This window comes from Canis lupus, chromosome 31 (assembly GCF_003254725.2).
Source record: "Canis lupus dingo isolate Sandy chromosome 31, ASM325472v2, whole genome shotgun sequence".
NCBI lineage: Eukaryota > Metazoa > Chordata > Mammalia > Carnivora > Canidae > Canis > Canis lupus.
The window spans coordinates 30,740,913-30,753,214 of record NC_064273.1 but is presented as its reverse complement, the minus strand read 5'-3'; the positions used below and the strand labels follow the sequence as shown (position 1 = coordinate 30,753,214).

The following is a 12,302-nucleotide window of genomic DNA, read 5'->3' as shown; positions in this document are numbered from 1 at the left end:
ATGACACAGACATCTTGAGGCCACACGCCACTTATGTACCACTGAGCGTGTGCGTTTGCACGTGTAGACTATTGTGCAAGCGCTGGGAACTATATGTACTGAAGGCGCAGGCACCCTGTGAAGTGTTTCAGTGGAATTTTCAACCAGAAGCAGCTGATAATTTTCCAATTTAATCTTTGAACACAGTTGGGGGATTTTTGCTCATGAATCAACTTGTTTGGCTTGACAGAACTTCTCTGTGCTCTGTCCATGCCTCACAAAGGTGCTCTGTGTGTAAATTTGCAGGGGGGTGGAAGGAGGATCATGGAAGTTCAGGGTAAACTTTTCTGAAAAATGCAACACTGGGGAGCCAGGGTGGAGATGCAGGAAGGGTCCTCAAGCTAACTTTCCATTCTCCCCACCAGAAGTGGTTTTCAAGGGGTTGAGGGTGGAAAAATATTTGAATTCTAGCTAATAAGATAGAAGCACACATGACGGGACTTATCTTTCTATATAGTGTTAATGTAATTAATGTAATTATTGATTATATCTGAAGAATGGTTATGAAGATATCAGTTCAGATGTGAGTCTCATCATTCTTTTTCATTTGTCTTATGCTTCATTTTGATTTTTAAAAAAAGGAGAAAAAAGTGAACCATCAGAAGAAAATTGGGTATTTTGTGCATGGTCTGTACTTGGAAGGATGTCATGTTGTGTTGTGAAGCCACTTTAGTGGCATCTACTTACAAGGCATGCTGTGGTGTTGGAGAGTGAAGGAGGATGAAAACCCAGAATACACAATAATAATAACAACTTCATAACAAGAACAACCACCAACAATTACCAAACATTGATTATGTCTCAGACCCTGATACTCATTTAATTTAATCATTTAATCCTTGCAATAACCCTTGAAGTAGGCACTAGTATTTATATCCTTATTTTCCATTGAGGAAACTGGAGCACAGAGATGTTAGCTGCTTTGCTCAGGTCATCCAGCTGGTAAGGAGCAGAACTGGGGTTGAATCCAGGTGGATGCTTAGTTCTTACCCAAAAGATTACAACCTATTACACTTGGAAGACTCCTTCAATATCCTTCTGCCAACTTCCCATCAAAGCAGAAATCTCTCTTACCTTCCAAGCAGGCAGTCATCCAGCCCCCACTCAAATGCATTGAGCAGTGGGGAGCTCATTACTTGGTTGGAAGTGCATGCCTTTTATAAAAAGATCCAATGGTTGGGAAATTCTTCTTTGTAGTCAATCTCCCTCCTATAATTAGCAAAATTTGACTTTCCCCAATGTTCTTGGGGTAGAGACTTCTTGAAGCTACAATAATATGGAATTACACATGATGGGACTTATATCTCTCTATGTATATTAATATGATTAGAAATTAATTACTTTGGAAGAATAATTGTAAAGGTACAAAGTTTTTAAATCTGCTTTTCACTATTCTTTTTCATCTGCCTATGCTCCAGACAATGGAACTGTTTACTCCACGTCTTGTTATGGATATCAGGAGGTCCCATCTTCATACTTTTGCTCAGGCTGCCTGGAAGAGCCTTCCTTCCACCTGTTCACAACAATACTCTTTGAACCTGAGCTTTCTCCACCATGAAGTCTTCTTTGATAAAGAAAGAAGTTGTTGTTACCAATGACAGCTAAGTGATTTTTTACCTAAAAAGGATGAGAAAATTGGAGGTAATTTCTTTCTTCTAGACCTAGCGAAAATATGAAAGCTGTTTGAGCATCTGTATTGTGTTGGAGGGTGATGAGGCTTCCTTCAGGCAAATCTTTTAACTTGGACTTTGGGCAAATTCTTTAGCATTGTAGGCCTGCTTCCTCAACAGCAAAATGAAATTCTTGAATCAGGGGATCCCACCGGTCAAGGTATACATACCTCGACCCTCTGATCAACTTTTAAGAAATGCCCATTAAGAGTGCTCTGTAAGACCTGTGAATTGGTAAGCCCATTGTGAGTGGAATTCTCTGTGAGAGGAAAATTGAGGGCTGCTGCCCTGATGAAGAAGCAGTATGAATATTTTTGGAAATTGGGAGGGTGGAATCAGCCATTAACACTCTGTTGTTCTGAATAGGAGGTATTTTGGTGGATGGGTGGTAAGAGCATGTTTCTACAATTTGGATAAATACAGGGTTTTGGGTTTGGTGGAGCAAGTTTGATTTTAAGAACTAGAGCATGAGTCATCTCCACTGATGCTTAAATGAGCTGCAGACTGAGCAAAGAAGAAAAAAGGCACCAGCCAGCCATTAGGGCTGTTGGGTACAGAGACTATTAGAAGGACTTCTAAGTTATATATTGATTGACTTTTTTATTTTGTGGTTTTTAAAATTGAAAACTTTTTTTTTCTTTTTTTTTTTTAATGAGAGTATGATGGACACCAAGGCTTAGGAATAAGGGTTGTAGCTGGGAAGGGAAGGCCTGTAAGCTTTGCGGAATCCTGAGAAGGGACTGGAACAGTCTATGTACCATGAAGAAAAGACTCCAGGGCACATGGCTCCCCTCAGACGCCAACAAGAAGACCTGGGGAGGCAGCTGAGGGCAGATCAGGGGAGATACTGAGTCTTGCGGAGCTTCAGCAGATGGGGCCAGAAACTATTCAGAAATGCTCTGGACTTCTCAGTTTTGAAGCTCCTTGGAGTGTCCTACTAATAAATATGGAATCAGCAGAGAGAGTCCTGGGTTTCCCTATTTGAGAATTCACACTTTACCAAATCAAGCACTGTGGTCTGAGCTGCCCCATCCCTGGTGTCTTTCCAAAGTATCATCCCACTGCTTTGGTTTTCACCTCTTATGGTTTAGATTCAGTAATTTGTAGCAGAGCCTGTCCTCCACTCTGATCTTGTCCCCTGACCAGACAGTAGAACAATCTGAAAGAGAGGAACCCATGGGAACAATAGTGGCACAACCTCTGGGGAGGCTCCAGGCTATTTCCCAGTAGGGAGGGTCCCACAACCCATGAGAGGGCCCAGCAGCCAGAATGACCCATCTCCCCTTCTCTCCCATTGCATTTGTTCTTCTGGCTTGTGATGGGCCAGGATGAGAAAGAAAAGGGAGAGTTCCAAGAAAAAGCATCTTTCAAGAGTGACAATTTACAAGTTCTCTGCCAGTGTTCCCTATTTACCTCCATGAGCCTTTGAATGGCTTGAGCCCCAATTTACTTTAGTGGAAAGAAGATGTAGCTTACAGACATGCTTTGAAAAATTAAGAACATTATAAATGCCCCAGCATTACCAACTGGCATTTGTTTCTTGGGAATTCCTGACTTTTCCCCATTATTGTGAAACTGCCCTTCAAGAACAAGTCAGAGGGGATCCCTGGGTGGCGCAGCGGTTTGGCGCCTGCCTTTGGCCCAGGGCGCGATTCTGGAGACCCGGGATCGAATCCCACGTCGGGCTCCCGGTGCATGGAGCTTGCTTCTCCCTCTGCCTGTGTCTCTGCCTCTCTCTCTCTCTCTCTGACTATCATAAATAAATAAATAAAATTTAAAAAAAAAAAAAAGAAAAAAGGGTTATTTAAAAAAAAAAAAAAATAAATAAAAGAACAAGTCAGAGGTTCTCATAATCACTTCTCACCTGTGGAGAACTGTCAACAGCCTTGATGAAACTCTTGATGAACACATACTTACAGCCACTGTAAATGCTTCCTAGGCCAGGGCTCAGGAAAGGCCAAGGCTGAAGAGGGACACTGAGCTCCCAAAGGGGACTATGCTTTCCAGGAAGAGTGGCCTGCTGTGGGAGTGTCATGTGGTAGGGAAGAGCCCATGTACCAGAGTCTGCCTGCTGGAACCATAGCCCAGCTTCACCATTAGCTGTGTGACCTTGAGGAAGCTCCTTAATCTCTCTGGTCTTGGGTTCCTTTTTCGATAGTGGGGAAGGTGATAATACCTATGAGGAGCATTGTCAAGATTAACTGGGTGGACCTGGTGGTGTGTGTAGAATAATTCTGTAAGTACTAGCTCTTTTTGACATTGGTTTATGATAATGGAACACAAAGGTGCAGATCCCCATATAACATGGGCTATTTACTCCAATTATTCCTCACAGCCACCCTGGAAGGGCAGAGGTATTATCTCCATCTTGTACAGGAAGAAAACTGAGTCCCTGAGAGATAAAGTCTTTTGCTATGCTGCTAAGTAGCAGAACGGGTTTTTTTTTTTTTTTTTTTTTTTTTTTTTTTTTTTAACTCAAGGCAACTTATCACCTATGATTCATTCAGTATTTACCTTAAAAGGTTACCAATAATACTTTAAATAACTGATTAATATAATCTGTAGTCTTTGACATTTGCAACATTTCCTCAAAGTGTGAATAAAGTACACAGGAGGCTTCCCGGGCATCTCAGGTTGTTCTGGGAGTGTCTGTGCAGCTCTACTCAGGCTTCTATGGGCCAATTCCTTGCCTGTGTTCCTAACTGCCCACTGGACAGCTCTACCTCGGTCCCCCACAGATATTTCAACTTCTACATGTTCGAAATGGGTCTCATTACCTTCCTCTAAAACCCCTTCCTCCTCCTACAGTCACTCTTTCAGATTAAGGACCTAACAAAACTCTCCTTCGTCCAGACTGGAGATATTGGCACCAGCTTTGACTCTTCACCCTTACCTGCTCTTAAAATTGGTAGCCAGTTCCTGAGGACTAACCTCCACAATGTCTCTTGACTCTGTCTCTTTCCATCCTCAGTGCTACCATTACAGTTGAGGGCAATGTTAGGTAAGGAAGGCATCGCTGGTATAGCAAAGAGATCTCAAAGCACAAATGGCATAAAACCAAGAGAAGGATAGTCTTTGCTCATGTAAGAGAACTGGTCAAGTACACTGGTTATAGTCCATGAGCCATGTAGTGACTCAAGCTGGTGGAGCCTCCACTGGGCCACCAAGGAACCCTGGATTCAGCTTTATCACTGCCACCTGGAAGGAAAGAGGCACTGAAGAGATACTCAGGAGGTTTGATGAACAGATCTTGCAACTGAACCCATTTCTTCTGATCATACTCCACGTGGTCTCACCCACTCTCAATGGAGGCTAGGAGGCACAGTCCAGCTGTATCATGCTTGGCCATAAAGCCCTTGTAATTTCTTGCCTAGTTTTTGCAGTGGCCCTCACACTGGTCTCTCTGCTTAGTCTCTCTCCACATCTAATCCATACTCTACAATGTTGCCAGAGTTAACTTCAAAATCACCAGTCCTGTAGGCTTCCTGTTGCCTTTAGAACAATACCCATAATGTGGCATTCAAACGGCTCCACAGTGTGACCTAGGCTAACTTGCGGGCTCATATCCTACTCCAAACCTCCAACAGCTTCAGGCTGGCCTTGGCAGATCCCATGCTCCTGCACAAAGCCATGTATGCTTACCACCCTCTATCTCTGTGCTGAATAGGTGGCCCTCTTTCATCACTCATGGTTTGAGATCCCTTTATCCTTTCAGGCATTGTTTGGAAACCATCTTCCTTCTGAAGTCCCCTTCAAGTTGTCCTCAATTGAAAAGGATGACTCTCTCCCCTCCATTCTCCTTAAGTATAATTCTCCTATAGTTATAGGAGAAACATTAGGATTACACTTTCTATTATAACTCTTTGTTGAGTCCCTTGCCAAACCAAAAGCTTACCTTGTATTTTTCCTTCTTATTATTGCAGGATAAATCCAACTCTTTGGCATTACACACCAAAGCTTTCATAATCTATTTCAATAGATACATCTAAGCTTCATTTTTGCCACTCTTCCCAGAAGCCTGGTCTGGCCACCTTAAAATGCCCTGTCTCTCTATTGCCCTACATCCTTTTATGTATCTGTGACTTTGGTTCTGCTGCTCTCTGCCTGGAAGGCCCACCATGGCATCTTGGCTATCTGGTAAATGAGTGACCCCATCACATGCATCATTCCTTGGTGTTTCTTCTATCACAGGGGTCCACTCCTCTGGCAGAGCCTCACTGCTATTCTAATCCATCATTCCCAACAGATAGGAATTCCTTGAGAACCAAAACATCTTGATTGGTTTTCTGGACCCTTGCTGCAAGCACCACTTTTGGTGTATAGAAAGATCAAATAAGCATTTCTTGAATGAATGTACCTACCACTTAGATTGCCAGGTGCTGTTTATCTTTGTCACCGGAGAGCTGTGCACAGTGTGAGGATGGTGATTGCCTGAACTGAATCATAGCACAGGACATTTTGAACAGTTTCTTTTGTTGTTTAATGCTCCTACTAAGATGGAAGAATACAAACACATGTCTCATATGTCAAGAAGGACAAGAGTAGGTAAAAATCTGGGGAAAACCCAAAGCCCATAATGAAATTAAAAAAAAAAAAAAAAGGAAAAGATAAAAAACAAAGCAAGCAAGCAAGCAAGCCAGCCAGCTAGCCAGTCAGCCTAGGAAAATATATGTGAGAAATGAAGTTCACATTCTTGAACTGTTTCTTCTTTTTTTAAAAAATTGAAACATCTCCAAAGAGTACAGCCTTAAGAAACTTGGCCCAGGTGTATTTAATTTTCCAGAACAATATACTGATGATTATCATCTGGGAGCGTGAATTCTTAACCCTTAGGCCTACACCTACCGTTTGCTAACCACCCTGAAAGCTTTAGGGTTTTTGCCAAGGCAAGAAAAGGGCAGGGGGTAAAGATTGAAGTTTAGTAAACAGAAGAAGAGGATTCTGGATTGACTTGCAGGTGGTTCAGGAAGAGGGGACAGAGTAGTACAGGTGGGGTCTTCAGAAGCGAAGTACTACAGGTCGGGTCTTCAGAAGGGGGAAGAAGAAGTTGGATGCATGACAACATGGCATGTATTTCCTGATAAAATGTTCTCAAGCATTTTCTCAATCCTATGTGTTGGGGCAGAGAAAACAGCCAAGTAGTCATGTTTTACTTTTATATAAAGCTAGAGTTTAGAATTCTGTTGTTCTGCTTGAAATGCAAGGTCTGGATGTCATATACATTGCTTTAAAGCCCAAGTTTCAAAAGTAAACAAAGAAACAAACAAACACACTTTCAAGTCTGGTGCTGAAAAGAATTGAGCCGCAGCTCTTGCGGAGGCTGCTGTCTTTCTGCAGGACAGTCCTGTCCTTGCTTTGCTAATTCTTTAGTTCCTTCAAGATGCTTTATTTTAAATGTAGGCACCCACTTGAGAGAAATGTTCATTTTCATGTCTTTTTTTCCTTTTAGATGAATGAGTAATTATCAAAACAGAAAAGGCGCATGACTGGAGTCCTTTTAGCATTTAGGCAAACATCCTCTGGCAGTTCACAGTCTGGAAGAAGATCTAGTTGCTGCTCTCAGCCGAAGAATTCCACATTGTTGGACAGAACACCTCTTCCCATCTTCCTTTGAAACATGATGTGGCTTTTGTGACATGCCACAAAACCCCTGTCTAGTCTCACTTCCTCAGACATCTCGGGGAAAGGCTAGGGACTGTATTTCTCCCCATTAGTTGGAAATTTCCAACAGTTTTTAAGACAGTGAAGGGACTACATAATTTGTAAGGGACATAAAACACAGGGATATTTGTGACCTTACCTGGTTCATTTTACAAAACTCTAGATAGGTCCAATTTCTATCTGATATTCTTTGGCACATTTACATCTTGTACTGATAGCTCTAGAATGTTTCATGGTGACATTTTCCTTTTTTTTTTTTTTAAAGATTGTATTTATTTATTCATAAAAGACACACAGAGAGAGGCAGAGACATAGGCAGAGGGAGAAGCAGGCTCCCTGCAGGGAGCCCAATGCAGGACTTGATCCCAAGACCCCGAGATCATGACCTGAGCCAAAGGCAGACACTCAACCACTGAGCCACCCAGGGAGTCTCACATTTTCCTCTTTATCTCACTCATCTTCAGCCCTACTGTTGACTCTCCATCTGAAACCCACGATCCTCAGAGAGGTGAAATGAGAGGAAGGTACCCAAATGTTTGCGCCTCTCTTCCTGCGGAGTTTGCTGGTAGCAACAAAGCCAGGATCTTGGGGGCCCTGCTGTAAAACTCTGACCTGGGACACAGAGGTCCTCTGCCTTCCCCTTGCCCTGCCCTGGAATTTTGTTGTACAGAACCCTTTTTAAGGTTACTTGTAAATCTCCCCTATTCTCCTATTTGATGTGCCTTATACCTTTTCACACTCATTTATTTGCTCATTCATTCAATTTACCAAGTGTTTACTTTTCACAAGGCACTGTGCTTGGTAGTCAGGATATAATGCTATACAAACCAGACACAGGCTCTACTTTCATTGAACTCACAGGCTAGTTGAGGGGCAGTCATAATAGCCACTGCAATGAAGGGATACATGCAGACTGAAAGGAGGGCAGCAAGAGAAAGAAAGATGATTCCATGATCCTATATACAAAGCCACATGGAACCACACAGAACTAATGGATCTAAATTTCTCAAAGAGCAATTTTTGAATGGAGATATGCAGGGCAAGTAGGATTTGTTTAATTGGATGCAAAAGGGAAAGAGAGTGTGTGAGGTGGGGAAGAGCATATGCAAAGATCCTGTGGCAGAAGTGGGCATGTAATTAAAGGAAGACTCTGACTGGAGCTCAGAGTAAGGAAGTGTCTGAGGCCCAATCATGGAGAGTGTTCTAGTGCTTAAAGTTTTCTCCCTTACCTGGCCAATGGAAGCCAAGGAAGGATTTAAGATAGAACTCTGAGTTTTGAGATCATTCTGGAAACTGTGGGGAAGAATTTAGGCCAGGGCCAAGAAGGATGCTGGGGGACTAGTTATGAAAAAAATTAGTCTCTTGACTTTATAGGTTGTTTGCCATGGAACTGGGGAAAAGTGAAGATGTCTGATTAGTATTAGAAGAGAAAATGTTCTGTCTCCCTTTCTGATATTTCCCACACACTTCTTCTCCCTTCCCTTAGAACATAAAGACTCCTAACTCTGGGAAACGAACTAGGGGTGGTGGAAGGGGAGGAGGGCAGGCGGTAGGGGTGAATGGGTGACGGGCACTGAGGGGGGCACTTGACGGGATGAGCACTGGATGTTGCTTACACAAGCATCTCAAATTCCACTTGCCCAAATCTGCCCTAATGATCTTCTCCCAATATCTCTGTGCTTCTTCCCTCTTCCTGTGTTCCTGTGTCTCCACCCTCTGTGAATGGTTCTCTCTGCATCCAGTTTTGCCAGGTAGAAACTGAAGGTCCACCTTAGTGTCATTTTCTTCACTTCCCACCCACACATCATGGCCAACCCATCAGCAACTTCTGTCCATTTTCTCTTCTTTTTTTTTTATAATAAATTTATTTTTTATTGGTGTTCAATTTGCCAAGTTGATGGTTCTGTAATTCATGGGGGAGAGCTGCGCTGGTGAAATGGATATTAAGGTCATTAGTGAGTGCCCAGTTGGACATTCAAAATTCTCCAGGCAGGTCCTATTTGACTGGTTGTGATAAAGTAGGAAATTGTTCCAGATGTGCAAATTTTAAATAGTAATTCACATGTCTAAATTCTTTGTTGATGAGAGAAGAATTATAAGCCTCAAAGGTCTCCACTCCTATCTTTACTCATAAAAGTAACTGACATTTAATTTTTAGTCTTAAATCAGTATTTATCTATAAGCCTTTCTGTGTCTTGGAGAAATTCCTTCCACAAATGACACCACTTCATCTCAGTCCACACTCAACAAGGAAGTAACATGGAAGCGAGCATGGTGAGAGATTGAAGTCATCTGAGTGGATTTAATGTGAGGCCTCTCCTGCTCCCAGATGTCTTTACTCAAGCCCCTTAGAAGAGCCTTGGCCCAGGCCCTCATGCTATATCATTAATGTCCTGTTACTAACCGCAAAGATCTTAAAAAAACAATTTCCAAATTGTTAAAAAAAATGCAAAATATATGCTACTTTTCAATGTGTTCAGGGATTCTGAGCTTTTTAATATTTTGGAAAGGTTTAGTCTTATAACAAATTAGATTGGGTCACCAATATATTATTACCAATACCACCATAATTACTGATTGTCAGGCCAGACATTATGTCACTTAAACCTATCTGGTAAGTTGTGTTATTTCTTTCATTTTCCAGTGAGAATACTGATGCTCTCAGAGGAGAGAGAACTAGTAAATGGCAAGATGAGGATTTGAAATGAGGTGTGTTTGACTCCAAAGTCAGTGGGCTTTAGCAGATGCGGGTCTCCCTCTGGGGACTTGACACCTATTTTATTATTTATTTTCTTATGCCTCATAGATCGTTTACTCTTTTTAGAACTATGGGCCTTTGATCCATTTTTTGCTTTATTTAAACAAAATGTAGACTAGCCCTAAACAGGGTTTTGAAAGTGATCTGTCAACCTACTATTTGTCTCCTCTTTCCTGACCTAGGTCTATAAAGTATCTTGAAGACAAAAGTTGCCATATAAATGCTGTGTGTTATCTTCTTCATCAAGGACCATGGAAGAAGCTGCTGGTTGGAGATGAATGAGCTTTTGTTTCTGCAAAGTCGAATTTTTATTTTTTAGCTGATATGTTTGGAGCCAGAACTCTTCCCTGGTAAGAAAGATAAATTCCTTGACTCTGAAAAATGACTTTGAGAGCTGGGTAGTAGGAGAGGTTAGCTATTGTGCTGGGTCCTAGTCTTAGAGGTAGCAGAATGGGAAGAGAGGAGGAGGAGAGGTGCTTCTTAGATACTTGCTTCAGTTGGGAAATGGGGACATTTGATATGTGGAATCTGATATTTACCATACATGGTGTTTTTTTGCCCAGAAGGCTCTCAGAAGAATGCATTCTTGCTTTCTCTCTTGTCCACACCCATCAGTGATAATCAGCGCCACTTGGGCGATTCTGGAAGCCAGTCTAAATCAGCTACATTACTTAATAGTTTGAGGGGATGGGTAGAAGAATAGTTTCTCCATTGAAAACTATTAGAGGAATTTATAGGCTGTCGGGGTGTAATTAGCCATGAAAGATACTGGCAGGGGCATGAAGCTAACATTCCTCTCTCATCCCTTGACCCTGCCTCCTTCCATAAGTGGGAGATGTTCTCCATGTCTTGGCATTCGTGTCCTTTTGTTCTGCTCTTTGAGTCTCTGCCCTGGATTAGTTTTTCTGAAGCACACAATGGCGTCCTCAACCTGTATTTCTGTGAGCTCTATTAATAGCTCCTCTTTCGGCTTGCTATTCTATTTATTTCTTGAACTGCATTCAGTGAGATGTGAGCAATTGTGCCAGACAGGCTTTCTGCCATTTTGCATTCATGCATGCTCAGACAGGGAAGGCCTAGAAACACATTTTATTAGTTAGGTACTATAGACAGTCAAGTTTGACCTAGTTGGAAGTTATCAGCATTACTTAAAAGAATAGACTTATTTACCCAAAAATTTTGAAATGTGTGTAATAACTATTTGTTTTCTTTTAGAAAAATGATGCTCACCAGAAACTAATTCTCATAGGGACTCCTGGATCATAGATATTTATCCCCCTCATGAAACAGTACGTGTACTTAGTGGCACTGCAATGAATGTTTTAGAAGTAATGATAGTTTTGTCGTTCCTCAAAAAGCTAGACCTAGAATTACCATATGACCCAGCAATTTCACTCTGAGATTTATACTCAGAAGAATTGAAAACAGGCACTGAAACAAATACATGTATGTGTATGCTTACGGCAGCACTATTCACAATAGCCAAAGAGTAGAAATGACCCAAATTGCCCTCAACAGATTAACAAACAAATGAGTTGTGGTCTCTACACATAAAATAGAATATTATTCAGCCTTAAAAAGGAACAAAATATGGATACATTACTATAATATGGATGAATTTTGAAAACATGGGGCTAAATGAAAGAAGCCAGACCTAAAAGGTCAGATGTTATATGTTTCCATTTATATGAAGTGTGCAGAATGGATAAACCCATGGAGATAGAAGATGCATTGGCAGTTGTCAGGGCCAGGAAGAAAGGGAAAGAGGGAGCTGACTACTTAATGAATATGGGACTTCCTTTTGGGTAATGAAAATGTCTCAGAGCACAATATTTGATCATACTAAATGCCACTAAATTATTTTCCTTAAAATGGTTTATTTGTGTTATGTGAATTTCACCTTAATGAAAAAAATAATAACTATAGCAAATACCTACTAAGCACTTGCTATGAACCAGGCACTGTACTGGGCATTTCACATAATTCTCTCTTGAGGCTGTATAACTTCTCTGTGAGGCAGGTGATATATTCCTTCCATTTTACAGTTAAAGACTCTGACTGGGGCAACTGGTTGACTCAATTAAGCATCTGCCTTTGGCTCAGGTCATGGTTCCAGAGTCCTGGGATCGAGCCCCCCATCAGGCTCCTTGCTTGGTGGGGAGTGCAGTTTTCCC

General features: G+C 41.7%; 1 long non-coding RNA gene across 1 annotated transcript in view; it reads left to right on the top strand.

The window, feature by feature from the left end:
• Window positions 1–1,463: 1,463 nt before the first annotated feature.
• Window positions 1,464–12,302, top strand: part of LOC112661784 (uncharacterized) — a 47,382-nt gene continuing 36,543 nt past the window's right edge. Inside the window, exons 1-2 of the long non-coding RNA XR_003137964.3 lie at window positions 1,464–1,680; window positions 10,311–10,478. This is a non-coding gene — a long non-coding RNA (uncharacterized LOC112661784). The remainder of the gene's footprint in view (window positions 1,681–10,310; window positions 10,479–12,302) is intronic.